The following is a 24,650-nucleotide window of genomic DNA, read 5'->3' on the forward strand; positions in this document are numbered from 1 at the left end:
CACTAGGAGAGCAATGGGATGACTCAGGTAAAATCATTTTCAACATTTTCTAAGTTAATTTTTATTTTTATTTTATTTATTTATTTATTTATTTTTTAATTTTTATTTATTTATTTATTATTATTATTTTTTTATCTCGTCCCAAAATTGATAGTAAAAGTTTCAAATGCAGATGTAGGTCCACGACGACCAGCCACTCTCCGGCCCTATGAGAGGAAACAGCCAGCTGCAGCAGCACTGGGCCCACAGGACGAATCTACAGAGACCTTGGCCGAATTGGAGAGTCATCTAGAGCGTTTGATAGCAGACATTCCGGAGACCAGCATATATGACATTCCTCTTAGGCTATAGCGCTATGTGATTGGGGTCCCAGGACCTTTCAGGAGGTTCCTTTGTGGGGTGGCTCGTATAGTGGTTTCATATCGTGATCATCACCAGTGATAGGATAATCGCCTGTTGTAGACACATATGACATTTTTTGCTTTTTGTAATCTCATTTTTTCCGATCATAAGGTGTTTTTCAACCTATGATCAAAGACGATGTATATTTAACACACTCCTATGCTATACTATATCACTATTACCAGCTTATCTTGTAAAACATGTTATAGAATGTTTTTAAATTTACTTGTATGATTATTGCAAATGTCTACTTAACATTCGAGAAGAAATTGCATCTGCTAATGTATTTAAATATCTTGGAATATGCTGAAATTCAATATAGTCAAATTCACGTTCCAAGAGACGAACTCTCAAAAATAATCTCAATAACACTGGATTTCTAATGGCATATACTTTATTAAGATGTAATACAACGAGTTCAGAATCTAACCTCACTATCAAACTCCGAATCTCAGATGAGATAGATTCAGATAATAAATCAATCACTACACTATACTCTGCAATGTTGTTCGTTGTTTGACCGAGGCTTACCCCATGCATAGATACCAACTCATCAAAGGGCGAATAGATAACCCAAGCTGCGGAAGAAATGTTCCGTGTATTACGACAAGCACCATCAGCAAAACCAATGTATGTTTGGAGAGGCGTCGACATCTGCAATATCAAGAGTAAAATCAAGATAAGAAGGAATAATGACAAAAAAAAATCTCTAAGCTAAGCATACTTTTTAATCTAAAACACACAAGCTAGAAAGAAAACTAACCTAACTAAAAAATCTCCACACTCAGATTTAAGCATAATATCTCTTCAAGTAAAGACCATTTCTGGGCTTACCTAAAGAGACCCCGTCAAAGTCTACCAATTCACAGGCCCCTTTTGCTAGCTTTCTCTTAACAACATAAGGACCATGCCACATGGGTACGAATTTTCCAGCGCCTAATTTATCATTTGCTTGATCGCACAATAAGACTAGGTCTCCTTCTGAAAAATTACGAGGGGTAACATTTCGATCATACTGAGCTTTAATACGTTTGGCATGAGTTTCAATTGCTAATCCAACATCACGTCGATTCTCATCTAGCTGAGCCAAGTACAACAAACTTTTTTCCTCTTCAGAAGTGGCTGGAAGTAATTCGATGGCCATTTGCAAGGACGAGATTTTGCATTCAATGGGTAACACAACTTCCAAACCATAAACTAGTTGGAAAGGAGTGAAACCGGTTGACGTTTTTATTGAGGTTCGATATGCCCAAAGCGCTGAAAATAGCATGTTATGCCAATTTGACCTACGAATCCCAATGATTCATCGGATCATGATGACTAGAACTTTGTTGATGGCTTCAACTAGACCATTAGCTTGTGGATAATATGGAGTTGAACTGTCATGATGCAAGCCAAGTTGGTCTGTAAGTTTAGTCATCATAATATTTCGAAAATGACGCCCATGATCAGTGATAATCGCTTGTGGAACACCAAACCTAGAAATTATATGATTGAACATGAAAATCGTGGTAGTTTTGCCGTCTGCCTCAAATGTAGGCATCGCCTCGGCCCACTTGGTAAAATAATCTACTGCAAGGATGATATACGCATGCCCCCCGACCGAGTGAGGGTTACATGTAATAAAATTGATACCCCATTTCGCAAAAGGACCAACGACAATTATAGGGTGGAGAGGAGCAGGTGGAGCGCGCATCTTTCGATAAAAAATTTGGCAGTTGTGGCATTTTCGGACCGCGTTAAAACAATCTTTAAATAAAGACGACCAGAAATAGCAAGCGCGCAATATCTTTTGGGCTATGGCAAACCCAGACATATGACCGCCACATGCTCCAGAGCGACAGTCATTTAGAACCCTTTCTGCTTCCTCATGAGTTAAACAACGTCGGAAAACAGAGTCCGCCCCACGACGATAAAGTGTATCTCCAATAATTTTGAATTGTTGGGACTGGAATCGTATTTTTCGACGCTCTGATCTTGAAATTTCTGGCCGAAAGGATTGGGTCTGGAGATAAATGATGATATCTCCATACCATGGATCTAAAGTGCTGATTAGAAACAAGGATTCATCCGCAATGGGCTCCTCCGCCACAGTTTCCGTGTCAGCACGCGGGAAGTCACACATTAACTCCGCAAAAACTAAAGATTTCTTTGACTTAGACTTTTCAAATTCCAAGTCGAACTCTTGCAGGATCACAATCCATTTGGAGTACTTGCCCCCTAGCAATTGTTTGGTCAAAATATAGATCATAGGGTTGCAATCAGAAATTACTGTAGTTTTGCGTAGACGAAAACGTTGGACAGCTTGAACAGCTGCCAATGCCAATTTCTCCACATGTGAATATTTTAGCTCAGTTGGATTTAAATTTCGACTAAGGTAATATATCACATGTTCACTACTGAATTCATCTTCCAGAACCAACACCATTCCAATGGTGGAATTCGAGGTGGCGAGATATAAGAAGTAGTTCTAGTTGTAGTTGGGAAGATGCAGTAACGGTGCATGGGTCAATGCGTGTTTTAGTGCATCAAAAGGTTTGTCAGCTATCTCATCCCAAAAGAATGGAGTATTCTGTTTCAACAACCGGGTAAAACCCTTTGTGATCTCGGCGTAGTTAGGAATGAATTGACGTAAAAAGTTTGCTTTTCCTTGCAAAATTTAGAGTTGGCAAAGACTCGAAGGAGGAGGCAATTTGACAATAGCTTCAACCTTCGAGGGATCGACGCGAATGGCGGCTTTCGAAACAACAAACCCCAGTAACCGACCTGTTTCTATACAGAAAACACACTTGTGTGGATTCAACCTAATTCGATAATGCCTACACCTCATAAATATTGCTCGTAAATGGATGAGATGATCAGCTCGATGTAATGAATGAGCTGGTAAATCATCGAGATAGGGTTGCACAATGTGCTTGATGTCATGAAACGCGTAAGACATGGCTCTTTGAAAAGTTTCCCTGGCGTTCTTGAGCCCAAAAGGTAATTTGCAATAAGAAAATGTCCACCATGGACAAATGAAAGCCGTTTTTGGTCGATCAGCAGGTAGAATATTTATTTGATTGTATCCAGAAAAACCATCCATGAAGGAGAACATTTCATTGTTGGCACAATCATCAATGATTTGATCGATATAGGGAGTTGGGTAATTGTCTTTTGGACAGGCTCAATTAATATTCCTATAATCGATACATATTCTTATTGTTCCTTGCTTTTTGTTAACAGGAACAATTTTCGATACCCAATCTGTTAATGGAATTGGATAAATGAAACCTACTTTAAGTAATTTTTCAACTTCTGCTTTAATAGCAGCAACTTTTCGTGGGTGGATCTGACACAAACGTTGCCGGACAGGTTTAGCATTTGGGTAAGTTTTGATTTCATGAACAACAATTGCTGGGTTAATTCCCGGCATTTACTCATATGACCAGGCAAACACGTCGCGAAATTCTTGAAATAGGGCCTTATATGTTTGAATTTCATCTTCCATACAAGAGGCACCTATATGAATGTTTTCAACAATTCCGGGCTTAACCGAAATATCAATAGGAATAGTTCAAGAAATGTTTCCCAAATTTAACTCAGAATCAGGATTTTTCATTGGATTCTGAGGTTCCTTGACATATTCATTCGTAAAAATAGATGAAAAATCATTTTCAAAGCGATCAATCTCAGGTAAAAACAAAGATCTATGATGAAGATCTTCCCATGGTAAATCATCAACACACAGGATTTCACGAATTTGCTCATCAGTGTGAACAAGTTCGGAAAATGTTGTTGAATCTGAGTTTGATGTTGAAAGTGATTCTCCATGGACCACATTCATTAAGTCAATTTCGGTTGAAGAAGGGTCAGAAAATGACTGCACAGCCTGATATGCAATTTCATATGGACTCAAAGGCATAACATCACCAAATGAATCTATCTCAGATTCGGAAGGTACGATCCAAGGATCATCATAAACAATAGTGTCTGATGAAATCATATGAATGGTTGCAGTAGAAGACGATGCGTTGATAGGAGGAAAAGGAAAAGTTCCTAGTAAACCAGAATCTTTAACTAGTCCTACTCCAACATCCTTATAAGGGATAGTTGTTTTGCCGACATGCTGAATACTTTTAGAAGAGGCTGGGTCGGATGAAAAGTAAGTTAGCTGGTCTATAGTCATGATCTTTCTGTTATGAAGGAACTTTATAAGCTGAAAGACTGATGAAACAACAGCTGTCATAGCGTAAGACCAACTACGACCCAAGAGAAGGTTGTAATCTAGAGGGGCATCAACCACCTCCACATCTAGATTAACAGTTTTTCCTTCTACCCCTATAGGTAAATCCTGTAGAATGCCAAAAGGATGGAACCCACGGCCATCAAATTCCTTTAGAATCGTCGGGGATTGATTAAGTGTAGGAGAACCAAGGGATCTCCAACAATGGATCGACATAATACACATTGAGGCTCCCTCATCAATCACAGTCCTATAACAAGGTCTGTTTTTGACTAACACTGGAATCTGGAAAGCCATTTGATGAGGTAAGCAAGGTGTACTATTTTCTAGATCGAAAATTATAAAGTTCGAGTCCTGAATGTCAACAGCTCCTATAGCCGACAATATCAATTTACGCTGTGCTGGACATGATTGCAGCACTTCCAAAGCCGACATTGCTGAAGGTGAAATAGCCAAATCTTCAACAATGTTATAGTTCTGAGCCGCTCTCGCATGTGGATTGAAAGCTGACTTTCGAAGTATACCCTTGGCGGGCGGTTTGATTACTAAGTATGGGTTAGGTTTCTCGATCTGTAGTGGATCAGAACCAGGAGTTGAAGTTGATGGGTTCGAATGAGAATATTCTGCTTCCTTACCATCAACAGGACTTTTACTTCCATAATCTTGCGATCGAGTCGCAATCCTAACATGGGACATCATCATTATGGGTTCTTCTGAGGCATTTTAGGAAGAACCTATCATCTTACTGTCTTGACTAGGAAAAGGATCCTTCAAAACAGCAGGCGTTTGGGAACCTTTGACGATTTTTGCAACCTCAGCGCGATGAGGGCAGTGTCTTGTAAAATGCTCTTCATCACAAATGAGACAAGGATAACGAGGTTTGCGTTTTCCATCAGTTGATTCCGTTTTTTCTGGTTTCTCTTTCGAATTTTTATCTGTTTTATTTTTCTTCTTCCCTTTCTTTTTACCGCCAGATTTTGATTTGGTTGTAGATGACTCTACAACATGAATATCGGCAGAAATTTCCACGGAAGAATCTCCTGTCGGGGAATCTGGTAAAGTTATGATAGGAGAAGAATTCTTGGAATATTTCTTCTTACTTTTGGTATTAACTGTACCAATCATACCATCAGCGGCATGAGACCCTGAAGGAGCTGCAGTTATTTGATTTTGTTTAGGAAGGTCAGGGATTTTCTCGTGTAATGTACCTAACTGCGTATAAACTAAGTCAAGGTACTGAGCTTGAGCAATTAATTGCTCTTCAGTAACGACTCCTGCCTTAGCTACATCCTCAGTGATTTTCGGTAATAGAGATTTTACAAACCATTCAGCTAAGATCTGATCCGGAATAAAAACTTTCACTAAACGCTGTCGACGTCTCCATTCATGAATGTGATCTGAAATGTAAGTGGACGTTGACTGTTTTAATGAAGTTAATAATTCTGTGCCATTGTCATATCTGACTGGCAACTGAAAATGAGTTAAAAATGAAGTAGCTAACTGACTAAAGTTATAAAAAGTAGCTCGCGGTAACTCAATGTAATACTTGGCCGCAAGACCAATTAGAGTGTGTTGGAAAAGCCTTAAACGGATTGAATCATTTGAAATGGAGTTAGACGCACACCAGAGGTGATAAGTCATCACATGGTTCGACGGGTTCTCTCCTGATTTGCCTTCAAACTTAGGAATATCACTAGGCAACTTATTCGGCATTGGCGGCAAAAACGGAAGATAGTTAATTGGATCATTCATAAGGTGCGACAAGTCTAGCAAGTCCAAAGTTGCAATGAACAATAACTGATGATTAGGGTCCCTGAAACCCTGGGTCATGAGACTAGCACCAGGAGGAGGATATCCAGGATAGCTAGGAATTGGAATTGCATTTGGGATATTATATCCTCCCGGAAAACCAGGATTAACCAGACCGTACTTGGGTTGTTGAGGTTGTTGATATGTATATCTAGGGTACGGTTGATACTGATAGACTAGCTACTGCATAGCAGGACCGAATTGGTACTGTCCCTGGTACGGTTGATAAGTAAATTGAGGTTGACTTGTGACAATTGTACTTGGACCAGGTTGTCCTATAGGCATTTGAACCGAAGTCTGAATTGGGGATATAGACTGAGGTAAAGATGCTTGAGGAGTTGATACAGGAACAGTAAAAACCAGAGCTGTCGATACTCCAGAAGTAGGTGGGGTAGATTGAACAGATGTTGCAGCTGTTGCAACAGCCGTTTGAGGCGGAGTACGATGCGTACTAGGCCCGGGCTGAGAAACTACAGAAGGTGCAGAAGTTTGAATAGTATACTGGACAGGTTGCTGGGGTGAACCAGAAACCAAAGGTTGTCTAGTTTGAGATGACAACTGCACATTCGGTTGCAAGATATGTTGAGATTGAGATGGATCCCACACTAAATTCATTTAAGGGTACGGACCCATAGCAGGTTGAGAATATTGAGGACCATAACCGGGTTGAGGGTAGGGTTGATAATTCAAAGGTACATTTCCAGCTGCTTGGACAAATGATTGACCGGAAGGTGGTTGGAAACCTTAGGTTGGGTACTAACCTTAAGGTTGATAACCTTGAGGCATGTACTGATACTAGGGTTGACCTTGAGGTACGTATTGATACTGGGGTTGACCTTGAGGTACATACTGAGTCTGGGGTTGACCTTGAGGAATGTACTGTCCCGTAGGTATGTACTGTCCTTGAGGTTTCCCCCCAGGCGGTAATTGGGTACCTTGAGGTTGCCCCCCAGGTGATAATTGAGGACCTTGAGGCTGCCCCCCAGGCGGTAACTGGCCACCTTGAGGTTGCAGATTAGGAATAGTACCTGACATCATAAGAATATCTTCTACACTCAAGGGCTTAGTTCCGTTATTACCGGTTAATAACCCTTGTTCAATAGGTTGAGGAGATGCTCTCGAAAAAGTACCAGTAAGTGACTGATACCCAGAGGGAATAGAAGGACCGCCGTATAAAAATGTTTCTAGAGATTGAGAAAACATGGACGACTGTCTTGACATATTTAACGGAGGATAATAACCCCTAGGTGTTATAGACATTTTTGTGCCTTACAGCATTGAGCATGAAATGTCCATAATCTAAGGGATCCAAAGTCCCTAAACATGTTGTTCCTACCCCTAGAGGAACAAGGCTAACAAACCACAGCAATTCACAGAAGTTCTCCACCAGAAACTGCTCAAAAACAAGTCAATTCAGGATCAGTTCAGAGGCTCCACTAGCTGTCTGCACTGAAATGCAAAGTCTGAACTGGCTACCTGCACTGCAACGCAGGTAGAAGCACTACCCAGGTGCGCTGAACGAGAGTTGACAAATGGCAAGTTCATTCAACAAGGTGTCAAGACCCAGGAAGCTTCTAGAATCTTCCTCAATGACACTTGCCTCAGTGAATTCGACTAGTGATGAGTAAGAGGTTCTCAATCTCCAAGTGGAAGCAAGAACCTCCAAGTGGAATCAAGAACTGACAGAGGGAGAGGACACTAGTCAGATCTCAAGCTGACTCATCCTCTCTCCAAACATCTATATATGGATCTCTCCTCCATGAGATCTAGAGGCTGGAATTTTGTTATTGCAAAGAATTGCTGTTGGTTTGAGATTGGAATCATTGGGTGCTTAATGCTTTGAAGGGAGGTGAAGATAGGAATTCCATTTGCTGGGAAGGAGATGCTGGATTGGAGCCTTCTTGGTTGTATCTCTTCCTGAACCTTGTTATTCATCAATAAAGCTATCTTGGTTTCTCCTATATACTGGTGTATCTTTGATGTATGATTGCATTAGTATGTTTAGTTTATTTCTAATCCTGAACTAGTTATGAATATGAATCTATGTCTTTGTGTAGTGTTCTCTTCTTGTGATCTTGCAGAAACCTGTTGAAGCTGGGCGAGCGAGAAGGCAAGTAGCTGGGAACTCTCAAAGAGAAGGGAAATCGGATCGAGGGACAAACGGAAGACACCGGTTAGTCCATCCATCTCTCTTCATTCTTAATTCATAAAGGAAGAATACTAGAATAGCTGTCTCTGTTTGTTGCTAAGGCACTGTCACACCTTAGGTGGATAGGATCGTCCTGCATAGGCATTTTTCCCCACAACACTAGGTGTGGGATGAAAAGGAATGCGAGGTGGTGAAAAACTTAGTCCCGGGTTTTCCAAAAAATTGGTCAATGAAAGATACCAAGCGTCCCTCCTAGGTGGACTGTAAAAGATCGATTCACGCTCCCTAAGTTCTATAGCTAGTTGATTTTCAGGGATAGGGATACCTTCTTCCCGAGTAACAAGTTCTTCAATAGCAATAAGTCTAGAAGGAAGATTTTGGGTAATGACTCTTTCTACCCTGGGTGAACCAGGACCACTGGAAGTTGGAGAGGCAGACCCTAATGTTGGAGTAGCAGCAGGTTCCATTTTAGGTTCAGATATTTCAGGTTCCTCAGCTAAATCACTAGTAGAAGAAAAACTACCAGTAACTTCAGAAAATGAAATAGATTGTGGATTATAATCTGCTACTAGAGCTTGATAATTAGGATGTACAACCAATGAAGACTCTCCTTCTTCAGGTGATCCAACTCTACTGTCACTAGGAGTTACAAGGGCTCGAAGCCCTTCAAGTTGGCTCGGTGAAAACTCAGGAGGTTGGCCCGAAGTCTATGGGACTTCCTCGGTAATTCAACAACGATTAAATATTTTAACTACTTCACACGCAAACAAAGAAAAATATCAATGAAAACCACCTAAAGCCTCTAAAGAACCAAACAATTTTTAATCACACGCCTAAAGAATCTAGGAGATCAAACCACACACAAATAGTAACTCTTCGTACCAAAAACACTAGTTGGTGATGAAATCCAACGTCACAGAATTCAATACAGAAATGGCGGTTGGAACAGTTACCCCGACAACCTGCTTAATGAATAGACTGGCACAAGTTTCTCCACTAAACCGTCTCGAGTGAAGAGAACCCCCCAAAAAATCCAAGTGAGTCTAGTCGACGTCTGCTCCAGGTACAGTGGGATCTTCCCTCCACCGTCACCTTTGGAAAGAATCCTATAGAATATGGTCACTATGGTCACCAACGGAAACAAATATACCTGGGGCAACAGTCTACGATCCGATACGCATGCAAGGGCAGAGTAACAAGCTCAATCCCCTTGAAGGCTCCTTGACATAATCCAAGGTTTACCAACAAGTGACCCTAGGCTCCTCGAAAATGGTCAATTCGAGGTTTACTGTTTTTAATACGTGAATATCTTCTATCATTCCCAATGAGGAAGGGTTGATTCCCACACTAGTTCAGATATGATCTCATGCTTCTCCTTTAAGAGGAGCTTTCCCAGAGCATAGATGTAACAATTGGAATTTGTCTCCTACCACAAGATACAGCTACTTGTTTGTTTTACTATCTTGGAGAGTTAATTACTCCCTACTCCAAGATACTAGCCTAAGCTATGTTAGTGATAAAGAGCCCTAGAAATATAAAAAGATTACTAGATAGATTTTACTTCAAGTGTTTATTTTTATTGGTTTTTTCTTAAGTCAAAAGGTGCGAAGATGAAACTTGTGGTGTGAAGGACTTGACTCCAAATCACTAAAAAATGCACTTAAGATGAAAAGCAATCCTTTTTCTTCAATGAATTTCTAGCTAAAGAGAGAGTTGAGAATGCAAATTCTTGTAAAAACAAATCTTTCCTTAACAAACAAATCAAAAGAAGAGCTTTTTGTCTTTTCAAATACACTCAAAAACGAGACAACTAGTTATGCTCACGAAAATTTCCCTTTCTTTTCAAACACTCAAATACTACTGAAACAAACTTTTTCAAAAGAGATTTTTATTTTTATTTTTATAAAACACTCAAAACTATTGAAAAATCTAATCTTGAGATCTATAAATTCTAAAAAACTATTGAAGTAAAAGCTTACAAGATTTCTTTTCAAGGATGTTTTACTTAGCTATAAGCAAACTAAGGACTAATTTGTCCAGAATCACAAATCAGTCAAAAAACAACCAATTTTTGTTTTCTTTTCTAAAAGTGAAATCCAAAACTTTAAACACAAGTTCTTTCGAAGTTTCGCAAAGAGAAAAACAAGATGGATTCCTCTACAAAAGCAGATTTTGCAAACGGTCAGACTCATAAGAAGACCATCAAAAACCAAGGTGATCTGAGGTTTCTAAGGCTTCTAAGCTCTGAGTTACTACAAGACCAAAATGAAAATCAAGCCCGACACACAAAACTTCTAGGAATTTCACCTAAAACCCTAATGCTAATGGAATTAACCTAAGAAAAGTTCCTGACAAGTCACGTGCAGATCTGGGCAGAGGCTAAAAACATATAAACAAATCCTAAGCTGACTGAATGAGAAAATTTCAAGTTTTCAAAATTTCGACAGGTTCCGCAGGCGCCCAGTTTACCCAGGTGAGGTACCGCTCTGTGTGTAAAGCAAAAGTGCGGGTATGTCCGCACTGTGTTACAAGCAGAGGGTGCAGTCCTATCCCAAAAGTATGAAAAACAAAAAATAATTTAAGATCTACTAAACCTACCCAATCCCACACACATCAAGCCAAAAACAAAAACAAAGACACAGTTTCTCAAGTCAAAGTAAAAGCAAAGGAAAATTAAAAAATTCAAGTCCCCAGCGGAGTTGCCATTTTGTCGGCCGGATAAGTCGTTCTTGCGGACAAGACCGACCTCCCTAGTATCTAATGATATCTAGCGACAAGCAAACCAAACAAATTCTATCTTTCTCTAAATATGCAATTTATAGATAAAGGAAAACAAGTGTTTTAGGCCTACCTTGGGTCCAGTGAAAGTTTGTGGAAGCCATGCTCCCTTGATCCAAATGAGCTCCCTTGTAAAGAATCTGCAAACACAAACAATCACACACATTAAATAGCACCTGAAAAGCCAATATATTAAAGCATATTTATCATGATGATCAAGGAATTCATGAAACAAATCACATAAGACAATTTGTTGAGAAAAATGAATATGATTGTATTAACTTTAATCAAAGAAGAACTTTACAACCTTGGTGCCTTGATGCTGTACAAGCTCCTCCCAGGGTCCAACAAGAATCTCCTCTACTTTGACAAGTTTCACTCTCTTCCCAATGAAGCCAAAAGGTATGTAATCTCTCCTCTCAAGCTTAACTAGGAAGTCTCAATTTCAACAGCATTTACCCTCAAAAAAGTTCAGCTTCTAACCTCTCTAGCAACCAGCCCAATGCCTTAATTTATAGTGCAATGGAGGGAAGTTACTAGGTCCACCTTCAAAGGGATAAAGCCCTCCTTCAAAGGGATAAGCTCCTCTCATCAAGGGATTATCTCCTTTAGTTTTGGGATGCATGAACCACCTAGGAGCAAACCATCCACGTCAAGATTCCTTCTAGAATCATCCAGAATTAACCACAAGTGAGTTTTTAAGAATAAACTTGCACCTTTTTGACTTTCATAGGGGTCTGCACCCACTCCTTTAGAGACAGAGCGGGCAGGTCTGCAGGTAACACGACCATGGGGTGAGGGACCGCAGGTAACAGTAAGAGAAAGTGCGGAACTAGAGCTTTATTGATTTTTAAGGACTTTCTCTCATTTTCAAAGCTTGACATGAAGAGCTGAGGTTTGAGACTTGCTAAGGAGGACAGTATGAATGGTGATAGACCCATACTAACTGCAAATAGTCATGGTGACAATATTTTGTGTAACAGAGCCTTATGAACCTAGGTATCCTCTTCCGGCTTCTTCCCCTTATCTTCCCCTATAGCTGCGCCACATCTGAGCATCATGTTTATGTTAGGATCTTTGGTGCATGGCTCAGCCTTCATCATCTGGACGTTCTGAGTGGGGCTATCTGGGAGCACTCCTTTTTCTCGTAACTGAGCAATCAGCGTAGGGTAATTGACTGCATTGTGATCAAACTGGTAGCATGATAGACAACAAGCTTTAGTTGGATTTGTACAATCCTGAGCGTAATGTCCTTGTCCACCGCAATTATAATAGATCAATTGTCCACAGCCCCATCCGGGCCCCAATCCTCCGCGACCCCATCCGCATATTGGGAATTGCCCATGCGCGAATGGTTTAGCTGGGCCCTGCCCGCGCATCTCTATTTTCATCCTATACATAGGTGGTTGATCCATCAACATGTGGCAATCCCTTTCCTCGTGACCCATTGTTCTGCAAAAGTTACAAAATAAGTGTTGAGGAGGTTGTTGTAAGCTCGGCAATAGGTGGCAACTATCCATGGCATGCTTTCCTCCTACCTGGAAAATTGCGCACCAGAGCACAAGCAAAGCACTCGACCCTACTTGTACTTCCACTTTTAATGGCATCGGGTCTCCTCCCGCCAAATAGTTCAATAAAAAAAAAGGACAATGGTCCTTGCCTTGCGCTTGGCTCTTACATTTAATACAGCCTACCTCTGGGCATACCTCTAGTCGGGACACTCTTCCTTGCTTCAGACTCTGCACTTCCAAGCTCAAGTTTTGGAGTTGTGCATGGATTTGCTGAACTCCCAACCCTAGGTCCGGTATTGGGGTCACGTGTAACCTTATTGCAGTCTCCAGTGCCTTGGCTTGGGTTGAGATCTTATGTTGTGACAAAGCCATCCTCAGATGGGGTGTCAAGGATGCCACAAACCAAGCACAATGCTGCCCATTTGTCAAAGTCATGTTAGCTTCACGAATAGTACTCTTTAATCTATGGTCCAGATCCCACGGAGTTTCACCAGGCAACATTGCTATCTCCCTGAACCCAATGACCAACGAGGCTTCAGACTTTTGTTGGCCAAACTCTTTATTAAGCGCATCCTGGATCGCCGCTACTCCCTCATTCAAATGGTCGGTTGAGTATTTTATGTACCATGTCAGCGGACGGTCCTGTAGTGCACTGACCAACATGGCATTTTTAATGTTTTCATCTATTATGCCTTGCGCGTCCCATACAGATTTTATCACAAACCAGAACCAACTTAGCTCTTCATTCCCTACATCCTGAAATGTCGGTAACTTGACTGCAGTCGCCATCCCTACTTTCAATGGTGGAGGGGGTGTTGGTGTGGATGGACTCGACGCGGGTGAAGTGGGTGGCGATGTAGATGGAGGTGGTATCAGTGGGAAGCATTCTTTAATCAATTGGACCGCACTTCCTGGCGAGAACCTAGTAGATCCTCCTCACTTTCTCGCGAGATAGAAATCAAAGGGTCATTCTCTACTTCTCCTATTCTTCGATAACCCCTTCCGCTCTGCGTTACTCCAGACATCAATATATGCGCAGGATCTGTTTTTCGCACAATAGCATCTTAATCCAAGTATTCAATAATTTGATGTATCTACCCCACGGTCCTTGGATAAATTGCCTTTTTGCTTCGCTGTAACTTACGGTTGTATCTATCATGAATTCAGTGATAAATCCCCCTATGATCCGATCTAACCAGTGGTCTATCACGCGCGCAAGTCTATCTTCAGTGGCTTCCAGCCTGCACACCAATTCTGGAGTCCACACTATCGGCTGGTCTAATCTGCACCTTCCCACCCTATCAGCTAACTTCGTGATCCACTCGTACAATTCTATTAGGAATGTTAAGAAGAAGATCTCGTGTATATCCGTGAATATATAGCGATCCAACCACTATTCCTCCGATATCCGTGAGTTTCTATTTTCCTGAATCACGAACTCGTGAAGCTTCAGATCCCACCAATCTTCGAGTTCTTTCTTCGTAGGATTCCAGTGTTCCCACATTAGACACCCCTTAGGCAGATCCCGGTCCCAGCAATGGAACCATTTGTTGGCTTATTGGGGCTTGACCTAGGTTTAGAAGAGTTATTTAGCCAAACAAATCTCGCAGCTACCGGCCCTTTCGGCAATAGCCCGTAGAGCGCGCACTGAGGTCTCACCCGAGGTAGCAGGGGAGGGTGCTAGAACCAAGTTTTCGCACCCTAGGGATGTCTTGGTGTGGTTTGGAGGTTTCGTGCACTGGTTTATAGCTCCGTGCTGCTCGGTATTCACATAGATTCGTCTTGATTATGTCTTTATTTTTAGTGCGCTATTCTATTAGATGATGTGGTTACCAGTTAACAAGGTCTTTAAGCAAACATTTAACCAACACAACTGATTCGTGTATTAAAATAAACCTAGATTTATATTCATTCAAACCATAAGCAGATGAATTTACATAGATATTATGACAATTCAGAAGAAACATAGAATTTTAGAAGAAACTTATCTTTATTTCCATTTTATCCTTAATACATCCAGATCTGCCCTGCGCACTTAGCTGCAAGGGTCTGCGCACACAACTGCAGACTTTCTAGGCCTCTGCACACACAACTATAGAGACTCTACCTACTACCCCAACCATCGACTCAGACTTACAGACACTTTCAGACTATCTTCTTCAAGAACTCATTACATTTCATATTCCAGATTCACTATCAAAACTCTACTATCTCTACCCATAGAACCTCACTCTATTTATACCCTTCCTTGGCCTGCGACCCCTGTGCGGGCCAACCCTATTTATATTTCTTTACATTATTTTTGGGCGGACTACCCTTTGACTCAACCTATTATAATTCGCGCTCCGTGCTTTTAGCGGAGTCTTTACCCTAACCGTACCTAAAATGTCCAGCTTCGCGCCCCCTAACCATTGCGTAGGGCTTCCGCTACCTAACAACCACTACTAAACATACTGTTTACTAGAGCTTTATAACATAATTCATTACGGTATTTACAATAACCACATATACACATACACATTTTCTTCAACCAAAAAATAACCATACTGTCTATGGAGCTTTATAAACTAGCTCGATACAGTATTTACAACAATATACACATATACACATTTTCTCAACCAACAAATAAAAATATACGATGCCTGCATCCGCAACAAGGGAATCTAGAGGCTCACACCTCCTCCCTCAAGTAATACCAGGATTCACCTCCTTCCCAGGAAGTCCAGAATCCATTGCCACAATCAAATTGTATCCAATGTCTAGCATTGCAATCTCGAGCCACTTGTCATCTTAGTGAACAGTTATCGGGTCATTGTTCCAGGGTGCACTCCCAATGTGCATTTGATTCCATCTAGAAATGCTCATGACCAAAACAAATCCATCACCAACCTTCCCTTCTATGCTACAAAGTTCCTTGGGCAATTCGGTTAACCCATCCATGCAGTCACTCACCTTCCAAGTTCTAATGACAACCCCATCTTGGGAAGTCCATCCCTTGGAAAGGATTCCTCACATCAGAAGATAAAAAAACCAAGGCATATTCCTGCCTCAAAACCATCATATTGGTCATAACATGCTCATGGAAATCAATGGACACTATTGGGCACTAGTGTCCCACAATGGCCCTGCTCCTAAAGTCTTTACCAACATACTGCTACCTATTTAAATTCCTTTGCTGTTGCTGCTAATTCTTGTAGTTGATTTTGGCCACTCAACTGGGCATGTTCATGCATTCTTGTTCCAAGCACATAATTTCCATTAGGTTCAAATTAATTGAAATAACTTCAAATAATACCTCATTGGTGGCCCGTAAATAAGGTACATTTGCAATTACATGCGCTTCCTATCACAACCAGTCAAACTAGCATATTTTACCAAATCATCATGTATAAACATATCACATCAGGTTAGTTCAAAACATAACCATCATAGATCAAAATCATAAATCACATTTAACCACTATAAACCAAAATCATAGATCACATGTAATCAACATAGACCAAAATCATAAATCACATGCATAATAAAACTGAAATGAGATACTTATCCTTTAATCAATCCTTACTTCTGCCATTTTTTTTTTTGTACACACACCAGATCGGTTGCCACACGTAGCAAACACCCAGTGCCTTCTCCTCCACTAGGTGCACATACGCATAATGGGCATCACACACATACAACCACACACACCATGAAACACATTCACCTATACCTGGCATACAACACATACATGTACACCCAATGTACGTATACATGCACATTGTAAATCAGGAGACATTCATCCACACACACGTGTGACACCACAAAATGCATACTTGTACACCCAGTACACAACACAACTTATACACCTATACCAAATGTACAACATGACTCATACAACTACACCCAATGTACAACACAACACAATACATACGCCTACATCCAGTGTACAACATAATACATGCACCTACACTTGATGTACAACATAACACAAATATGTGTCTAGAGTGCAACACAATGAATGCATATGTCATGATACCATGACTACACAATGTATGTACATAGTACCGCATGCCTGCAACACAACATGTACGACATGCACTCAATCTCACAAGTACACCATTACCACATGTGTTAGCCTCCTATACCAATAGGTTTCATTTTTCATGATTGGCAGGGGAAATTCCAAATATGTTCTACTTTGATGATGCAAAGATCCCATATTTCTGTGGAAGAACATGTCTGTATATAGTTTGGATAGTGTCCTACTTCTGGATGGGTGATCCAACAGCCTAATCTGGATCATGCCATGTTTAAATTGATGTTGTAGAATAGAGAATCAGAATCTATCCAAACTGTCTAATCTTGGCAAATTAGTAGATTAGGTAGAGAATAAAGGTTCCCAACTGCTTAATCTGGGGCCTTGGAAGTGATAAGGGTAGTTGTAGATAGAAACTCAAAAGGAAAAGAAAAGAAAAAGAAAAAGAGCAACTGAGGGTTTGCAAGTCTAAATGCACCCTCCTTGAAGTAATAAAAAATGCTAGGCACTAAGATGGGTAGGTAGAAAGGGGTTGCAGAAGCTTGTTTTCCTTTATATTGCTGGCCTTGACAGAAAGCATATATTGGCAAGAGAAGGTTCACCTGTTTCAACATTTTGGTAACAACACAGTGAAGCATGTCTAACTCCCCAATCATTCCCCACAAAACTTCTTTCTAACATTCCCTAAAGGTCCAATGGGATTTCCTCATTGAGTACTAATATCACCTTTTGATTATGGCAACATCAAGCCAAGGTGTTGATTCCTATTACACAAGAAAGCCACATTTCCTGTGTAAAACCCTTGATCATTTTCATCTGTTTTTGCACCTAAGTTTACTCATTAAACTTAGTATTCAGTTCCTCTCTCTCATCTCAAATCCATATTAACCCCTAATTTTACTATTTAGCTCCCCAATTTTCCCCTTTTCCCTATTATTATACCATTTTTTGTGCAAAAATCCCATAAAATATATATCCCCCCCCCTCAGGCAATATAGCCTTAATACTCTAAAAGGCGAAGGCGTGATAAAGTCGGGCGCTAATGCAAGTGTGCATGCATAGGTTATTTTGGGGGATTAAATCAACATCTGGTTGATCTAATAGCCCTAGCGCACTTTATAAACCTGTATATAGTTTACCCGCTGGTCCCTAAAACTTCATAAAACCCACAAATTCGGTTTATCCAAAGTTTATCCCGGCGCGATTTTCCACAAATAATAATTGTTTATTAGACGGGCCCCGCCGTATCGCTCTGCCATCTCCGCGTCCCGTCATCCGTCGGATCCGGGCCCTCCCATCCGACGGTCCTCGGCGATTTCGGACCGCCCCCGATCGCCGTCCTTTAGCGCCCGATATTGTCAGAATGATGACGTCTGTCCGTGGACGCGTGTCGACTTTTGATTGTATCAGGCGGCTTCCGACACAAACCGGGCCCGTACCAAAAGCGGTCCGATAAAACCGCTTACCGCCATTGCCTTTCCGCCTTACGTCATCCTTGCATCACCACCACGTCATTGCCGCATCAACGTCGTGTCAGCTCCCGTTTCGCCATGGTTCCGACAGCTCCGCCACGTCGCTCGTCCAGGTCAGCCCACTCACCGGTTGACACGTCATCCCACCGTACTCGACCCCACCAATGACGTCATGCTGACGTCATCCGTCAAAAAGGCGCCAAAAAACTAACTTTTCCATATTTTGCCCAAAAATCATGTTTTTTCGTATTTTTCATAAGTTTGAGCACTCTGTTGATTGCATGCATTTACGACGTTTTTCCGCCAACCTCCAGAAATTCGTCCTTGAGCTGCTGCCGCCCAGAATTCCGCACGGTCATCTTCCCCCGTCGCGCGACAACCAGGTATTTACCCGTTTCTCCCACGAACTGGTTTTTCAGTCTTCCTCTGCTAAAAACACAAAATAACCAGTATCCGGCATTCTGAACTCCTATACCTTCAAAAACCGAACTAGTATCCCTTGGAGGTCCCAAATTCATCAAATCCCCTCACTCACTGCATTGTGCTCAACCCAGACCCTTTGCAAAGTTTTTTCGTGTCGCAGGGCGCGCCACAGCAAGATAATTCACCCTGTTTCGCCCCCTTTGACAGCATTTCACCTCAATTTTGCCAAAGCTACCCTGTTTCTCTCTGAAAATCTCTTTCTCTGTCAAAATTCACCACATTCATCCACAATTCAAGTATAAATCTAGTTCAAAGGATAAGTGAAGCATGGAGACCCCTGTGGCCTTGAACATTACTCCCCTGAGTGCCCCACAGAGGAACCTGGACTGGCTGGCCCTTGCTGACCGGGATCATCAAATTAAAGAAACAGTTGAGATAACTACCAAATATCACATACACACTGTTTGTGAGCTGAAGGATAAATACATGAGTGGTGCTGATGACATAGGTATCTGGGAGTCTAATTTGCCCATTTATTACCTACCTCAAGTCAATGTGTTCCCAGACCTCATCCATCAGTGTTGTGAACACTATGAACCCTCACAAAGAGCAGTTTTGGGTTCATCTGGGAATATTTTATTCCACATCACTCCTCAATCCATAAATCAGATGCTGAACTTTAAACCAACTAAACCTCTGGTCCCCCTTTCTATGAATTTTCTGCTCCAAGAAGCTGCCAAGTTGCCCAGCTCAGAGGTCACAAAGATTGGCCAGTTGTTCATGAAGCCAGAATATCAGCCCCGACAACCTCCTCCTTATCTACATGTCTGGTTCAATGATACAGGGAGACTGCTAGTGGACATGATATCCTGCATTCTGGGATTCAATACCAGTGAGTTTGTGGATGATACAACCTTGGTGATGTTATCCATGTTCACTCCAGGGCAGCCTCCTGCTGCCCAGTATGATTATGCCACATTTATTGCTGACAAGATTCATGAGCAATTCATGAATTTGGAGAGGGAAAGGGTATTCAAGTACACCTCCTATATATATCACTTGATATTATATTTTCAGCCTGATAGTTTCCCTGTTTCCTTGAGAAAGCTGGATGCAAAAGGAAATAGGAGGTCAGTGGTATTTTGGTCATCAGTTTGTCACCATATCTCTTGCTCCCCATACAGCTATTGTGAGTTCATTGATCTGTTCATCTATCCGGCCTTGTCTCTGCTACAGAGTTCTCCTCTTCCTAGACTCACCGACGAAATGCAGAAGATCCTCCAGCTTTCAAAGAATTATAGCATTGGAGATTGGTACTTCTACCAAGACCACACAGTAATTAGAATATATGGCTGTGAGCTAGCCCCTTACAGACTGCCAAAGTATGTCCCCATGGTACTTTTTGCATTAGAGTATTTCCGGCAATTTGGAAATGCAGACATGATTCATTTTCATAGCAGAAATAAGAAAGCACAGCTAAAAATCAAACACCAACTGGGCCCATTCATTTTCAACAAAAGAGAAGAAGCATGGCAAGAAGCAGATAAAATTCTAAAGAGCTTCCAGCTGCAAACAAGCTTCCTTTGGTCACCCTATGACCCCAATCATTTTATAAGTCTTAGAAGAGTCAGATACAGACTTGCCAGCTATGACCATGTCAGAATCCCACACATTGAAAAATATGCAAATCAGTTAGAATGGAAAGAGGGCACCCTAGTGGAGGCATGTTCTAGGGAAGAAATGGCACAAAAAGCAATGAAGCAGTTAGAAAAATCAGTTGACTTAGAATTTTTTGGACAGGTTTGCTCCCCAGTACTCAAGCATCTTGGAGTAGCTGCTTCCTCTTCTACTACTCCCCAGCAATCTGCCCAAGCCACTACTCAAGCAGCAACTACAGCTAAAGGAAAAGAGATGCAACAAGAGGAGCCACTCTCTAATGTAGAGCAGCAAGCAGAACAACAAGAAGAGATGGCTGAGGCACCTTCAAATACAGAGCAGCAAACTCAGGAAAAAGTCCCTCCTAGGCAGGAGGTAACAGTGGAAACCTCGGTGCTACAAACTCCAGCTAATGAAGAAAGAACCAGGAAGAGAGATAGGCAGGAGGAAACTCCTCTCACTACCTCAACAGATCAGCAAGGTGAGAAAAGACAAAGGCTGAATCCCTTTTCTGAGGAGGAGATGCCTGAAAGACCCACTGATACCATGCTCCCTCCCAACATTGAAACATCGGCCAGTTCCTTTCAGCAGGAACAAGAAATGCATCATGGAGGAGAAGTTAGTTCATCAGGACAGCAGACAAGATCCGAGCCTAGCATCAAGAAGCAGTTTATAGAGATAAAAGCAAGAAATGAGCCAATCAGAGTCCAACTCTATAACCAGCTGCTCAAGATGGCGCCAACCAATCAAGAAAGGCTTATGTCGGCCTACGATATCCAAGAGGGAAAAATGACTCTTAGTCATTTTAGGCCCACCATGCTGCAGCCCCAGTCAGCTGCTGACTATATTAGGACTAACCTAGAGGTCTTTGCCAAGGACATCCATCCCATGGATCAGATAGAGCTGCACAAACAAACAGGGGAGATGGTTTATGCCACATTGGCTGATAAGACTCTATTGGCACATAGGTTGCAAAACTCCCTGAATAACACTACTGCTCAATTGGAGCTAGAGAAAGCTTCCTCTCAAGCCAAGGATAACAGAATCAAGTCCTTGGAAGAAATTATCATAGAACTGGGGCATGATCCAAATGACCCTAAGGGAGTGCAAGCATTAATGAAGAAGAAAGATGAGGACATAGCAGCTTTGAAGAAGCTGGTTAAGCTACCACCAACCCTTCACCCTCAGACTGAAGATGTTGCCCAGCAAAGAAGAGATTAGGATGTGACGGCCATGCTGGTGGCCTTGCACAAAAGGCTAGTGGAGACAGAGGGTGCCTTGGAGGCGGCCCTAAAGCAAAAGGAAGGAGAACAGGTGTCTCAGCCACCTCAGCAAGTTATAAATCTTGAGGATGCTCCTCAAGTAATAATTCCTCCCCCAGAAAGGACATCAGAAGCGGGCCCTTCAGCACCAGCACCAAATGTGGCAGCACCAGAGCAGGCACCCAGCCTTGACATGCAGAATATGAGGAAGGAACTGGAGGCTCTTGAGGCACAGATGGCAGAACTAAAGGTAGCAAAAGAAAAATTGGCTACACTGGAAGAAAAATATGATAAATCAAAGCAGAATGTGGCTGAAAGGACAAGAGAAATAAGAACCCTGGAAAAGAAGATAAAGGAGCTGGAAAATGAATTGACCATGAACAAAACTATAGCTGATGTGAAGAAAATTTTATGGGCTAAAATTGGCCAATCCATTACAGACCAATGGCAGTCCATTGAAACAATTCATGAGCAAATGGATCTTCTAGGCAGAGCTCAAGCTGAAAATCAAAGAGCCAGGGCATCTTTAGGGAGTATGCCTGAAATAGCCAACAGAATGATAAATGTCCTTAACAATCGGACTGGCCTTCAGCTAGCAGGAATGGGCATTAGAGACAGGACTGATACTATTCTGCTGATAAAAAGGGTGCTTACCCTGAGAAATTATGTCCAGACATTGGAGAGAAAGTGTCAAGAAATACAAGCAGAAGTGAATGGATTTATTGCAAAAATCACAATTTTACATAACAGGGGCCTCCCCAGTTTGGTGACCAGTGCAGGAAGATTGTTATCACATGAACATTATGCCAAAAGGGTCAACAGCTTTGCAACAAATCAAATAACAGCATCTGCAAGTGCTCCAGAGGAAGCAGGGCCCCCATCTGGGCAGGATCTTTATGATAAGCTAGAAAATCTATTTTTTATTGAGCATGAGATCAGGCACCTTTTTGCAGTTCCTCCCAATTATTACAAATACACTGAAGCTGATGAAACTCTAATCAAAATACAGAGGCACCAATTGCCCACTGAAGAATGGTGGAGGAGTATGATAGAGACTTTACTTTGATAAATTAATTTTGGCTTAAGGTCAGCATTTTCAAATGACTCATGTATTAAATCTACCTGGAGCAACAGTGGGAGATAGTTAGATGAAAAGGACAGTGTCTGGGTACAACTGGATAATGCAATTGATGTGTCCAACACAGCAACATCATGACAGGGCAGCATAAACGCAAGAATTCTCAAAATCAATGCAAAGGTGCTCAACCGTCCCAAGACGCTCCAAAAGTCAAAGATCTCTGACAGGAATGACTAGCTGTAATCAATCTGCTTTAATAGCAATAACTATTGTATCCACTATTTTTGAGAGTTGGTAGAGAAAGTTATGAGTCAATGACTCATTTTGAGATATTTTGTAAAGATAATTTTGTATATATACGCCCCGCTTAGCTTATTTGGGGGTTGTTGTTTATTTGTTCTGAAGAACTCGGCTGTATATTCTGAGAAGTATAATACAAGAAGCTGCTGGTTTTCTCAACTTGGCTATGCTTGGACGTGTTGTGATGGGATTGTTGGCTGTTGCAGAACTCTCGTGTTTTCTCATGATGCAATAAGTGTTTTCCTAACTGTGTCTATGTTTTATATGTTTACATAACTCATCTATGCTATATGTTTGATAATCTTAGTAGGAAGGAAAATGAATAGTTCAGGATTTGTCCAGTAAGACACCCTAAACTCAATCATTCCTGCTAACTATGTTTTCTTCAAGATTAGCTGTAAATATGGAATTCTTAAATGCTCCTGTTTACTCTAATTTTATGGTGAATTCTATTCGGGAATTCTCTTTTGCTCTTGAATAGGATTCAGCCCTTTATTTTCTGTATCACCAAGAAAGAAATCTTTGTTGCCTTTCATGGTGTGATTCTATACTGTTTCTTCTTAAATCAAAAGTTTGTATCATGAATACCTATCTGGCTCTGCAGAAACACTCTTCTTATCACAGGCACTAAGTAATAATCAGTCATGGACTCCAATTGCCCAATGGAATAAACCCTCTTTGATCATTGCAAGCCCTTCTTCAGACAACAGATGGCAACCAAAATTCAAACAAAATTTTATACTTCATAACTAGCCTAAAATCCCAAAAAACAAAGCTAAATCAAAAGAGAGAGCCCTCTCTGATTGTAGGTAGGCTAGAACCTGTAATCCAAAGTTGGTTTGTGGTTACCTCGGCTGTATTCCCTTGGGAGTCAAAGGGAACAACCTGAGGGTTAACAACATGTACCAAGCACCACCTGCACAACATGTGCACAACATCACATGTACACGACACCACCTGCACAATGTGTACACAACGCCATATGTACACTGCACCACTGTACAATGTGTACACAATACCACATGTACACAGTACCACACGCACAACATGTACATGACACCACATGTACACAACACCACATGCAAGACATGTACACAACACCACCTGCACATAGTGTCACTTATACGACATGTACACAACACCACATGCACACAACACCACTTGTACAATCATGCACACCACTCCATATGAACATAGAATCACATGTACAACATGAAAACAACACCACTTGTACATAGTACTACATTTCCAACATGTACATAGCATCATCTATACACAACACTGCATATCCAACATGTTAACAACGCCATATGCACACAACATTGTATATCCATCATGCACACAGTACAATATGTACACAACATCGCATATCCATCATGCACACAGTACAATATGTACACAACACCGCATATCCATCATGCACATAGTACAATATGTACACAATACCGTACATCCAACATGTACATAGCACCATCTATACCCAACACCGAATATGCAACATTCATACAACACTATTTGTACTACAACATGTACATAACATTACATAATCAACATGTACACACTAATA

This window comes from Pinus tabuliformis, chromosome 3_2 (assembly GCF_031772625.1).
Source record: "Pinus tabuliformis cultivar Carrire ecotype Pingquan chromosome 3_2, CPIR1, whole genome shotgun sequence".
Taxonomy (NCBI): Eukaryota; Viridiplantae; Streptophyta; class Pinopsida; order Pinales; family Pinaceae; genus Pinus; species Pinus tabuliformis.